The 2,500-nt window shown below is 34.6% G+C and overlaps 2 non-coding genes across 2 annotated transcripts in view; both read left to right on the forward strand.

The window, feature by feature from the left end:
* The first annotated feature begins 1,060 nt into the window (after positions 1–1,060).
* TRNAS-UGA (transfer RNA serine (anticodon UGA)) lies at positions 1,061–1,142 on the forward strand. Its single transcript has one exon. It is a non-coding gene; the product is annotated as a tRNA-Ser (tRNA).
* A 1,335-nt stretch (positions 1,143–2,477) lies between these two features.
* Positions 2,478–2,500, forward strand: part of TRNAS-UGA (transfer RNA serine (anticodon UGA)) — an 82-nt gene continuing 59 nt past the window's right edge. The window contains exon 1 of the tRNA in view: positions 2,478–2,500. This exon is cut by the window's right edge and continues 59 nt beyond it. This is a non-coding gene — a tRNA (tRNA-Ser).

The following is a 2,500-nucleotide window of genomic DNA, read 5'->3' on the forward strand; positions in this document are numbered from 1 at the left end:
TAATCATTGACATACTGTCTGTTAATCCAATATTTCCATTATTTACTTATCTGCTAAACACTTTAAAGAAAATGACTCATGTTAAAATCATAGTCGAATGACAGCTCTCAGTGACTTTGCAGATCCTTCTAAATATGGAGCAATTAATGTTCAGCTAAGCACTTGGAGTTGTGGCTGTGTTAAACACTTATTTGTAGCCAAGTTGTTAAGGTGTTCTGATGTTTAATTATCAATAACACCTAATGACTTCTTTTTCTCACTAACCAAGCACTTTCTTCATAATCTATCTTATTACAAATATAGTCAAATGACTGTTCTCAGCGACTTTTAAATCCCTACAAAATACAGAAATAAAATCTCCACCTGAGCACTAGATTTCAAGAGGTTATTGTGGCCAGGAGGTTGATGAGAGGCAAGTTCAAATGTCAGTGACATCTCATGGTCTCTATTTTTCACCTACAAAGCACTTTTTTGTGTTCTCTTGTGCTGCAAACATAGTAAAATGACAGATTTCGGTTACTACGCTATCCCCCTAAAATACTGAAAAAATTCAATCTGTGAATCAGCACACTATTAAATTTATTCCTGTACATTTATTTTGGAAACTAGGCAAAGGTTCACCAAATTCACGGTTCTTTGGACAAACTTACAAAGCATGCACTTAATTCTGCATATAAATCAGATAAAAAATCTTGTTCCAAATTCTTTTTTTTTAACTCAAGTGTTTACCTGTTTAAACCAAAATAAATATGTTGCAGGGTGCCATCAGATAAATGCAATTCAAATTGACTCTTTTATGGCCTAAAGTCTGAGAGAATTATTTCCAAAAACCTCTTGGAAAGGGGTAACTTGGTGTAATGGCAAGCACTTTTGATCACTTAATTCAGAGATCCGAGTTCTAATCTCGTTGGGACCTGATGATTTCTTTATCTGACCTACAAAGCACTTTAGTAACAATCTCTATTATTTCAAACATTGTCAAGTAAGAGTTTCCACTCATTATGAAATTATCTTAAAATGCAGAAAATGTCATTTCCAGCAAACACATTTTTCATCACCAGTAGTCGTGGCCGAGTGGTTAAGGCGATGGACTTGAAATCCATTGGGGTTTCCCCGCGCAGGTTCAAATCCTGCCGACTACGGTTTAGTTTGTCATCTTCACTGTAAGATTCGCATGGTTGATTAATTGTTATTACACCTTGTATCAATCTTAAATTTAATCCTGGAAAGAGAAAAATGGACAGCAGCGTATGAGGGTTATTTAAATTATTTAGCAAGTGGTAGTTGAATGTCAATGGCAGAGTGATCCATTCAAGATTTCATGCGCTGGCAACAATTTTTTAGCTTGTCGTCATTACAGAGAAAATGTGAGATTGGGTAATAATGCACAAGTATTTGGAAGAGAAGCTTGAATCTTTAATCATTGACATACTGTCTGTTAATCCAATATTTCCATTATTTACTTATCTGCTAAACACTTTAAAGAAAATGACTCATGTTAAAATCATAGTCGAATGACAGCTCTCAGTGACTTTGCAGATCCTTCTAAATATGGAGCAATTAATGTTCAGCTAAGCACTTGGAGTTGTGGCTGTGTTAAACACTTATTTGTAGCCAAGTTGTTAAGGTGTTCTGATGTTTAATTATCAATAACACCTAATGACTTCTTTTTCTCACTAACCAAGCACTTTCTTCATAATCTATCTTATTACAAATATAGTCAAATGACTGTTCTCAGCGACTTTTAAATCCCTACAAAATACAGAAATAAAATCTCCACCTGAGCACTAGATTTCAAGAGGTTATTGTGGCCAGGAGGTTGATGAGAGGCAAGTTCAAATGTCAGTGACATCTCATGGTCTCTATTTTTCACCTACAAAGCACTTTTTTGTGTTCTCTTGTGCTGCAAACATAGTAAAATGACAGATTTCGGTTACTACGTTATCCCCCTAAAATACTGAAAAAATTCAATCTGTGAATCAGCACACTATTAAATTTATTCCTGTACATTTATTTTGGAAACTAGGCAAAGGTTCACCAAATTCACGGTTCTTTGGACAAACTTACAAAGCATGCACTTAATTCTGCATATAAATCAGATAAAAAATCTTGTTCCAAATTCTTTTTTTTTAACACAAGTGTTTACCTGTTTAAACCAAAATAAATATGTTGCAGGGTGCCATCAGATAAATGCAATTCAAATTGACTCTTTTATGGCCTAAAGTCTGAGAGAATTATTTCCAAAAACCTCTTGGAAAGGGGTAACTTGGTGTAATGGCAAGCACTTTTGATCACTTAATTCAGAGATCCGAGTTCTAATCTCGTTGGGACCTGATGATTTCTTTATCTGACCTACAAAGCACTTTAGTAACAATCTCTATTATTTCAAACATTGTCAAGTAAGAGTTTCCACTCATTATGAAATTATCTTAAAATGCAGAAAATGTCATTTCCAGCAAACACATTTTTCATCACCAGTAGTCGTGGCCAAGTGGTTAAG

This window comes from Mixophyes fleayi, chromosome 10 (genome assembly GCF_038048845.1).
Source record: "Mixophyes fleayi isolate aMixFle1 chromosome 10, aMixFle1.hap1, whole genome shotgun sequence".
Taxonomy (NCBI): domain Eukaryota; kingdom Metazoa; phylum Chordata; class Amphibia; order Anura; family Limnodynastidae; genus Mixophyes; species Mixophyes fleayi.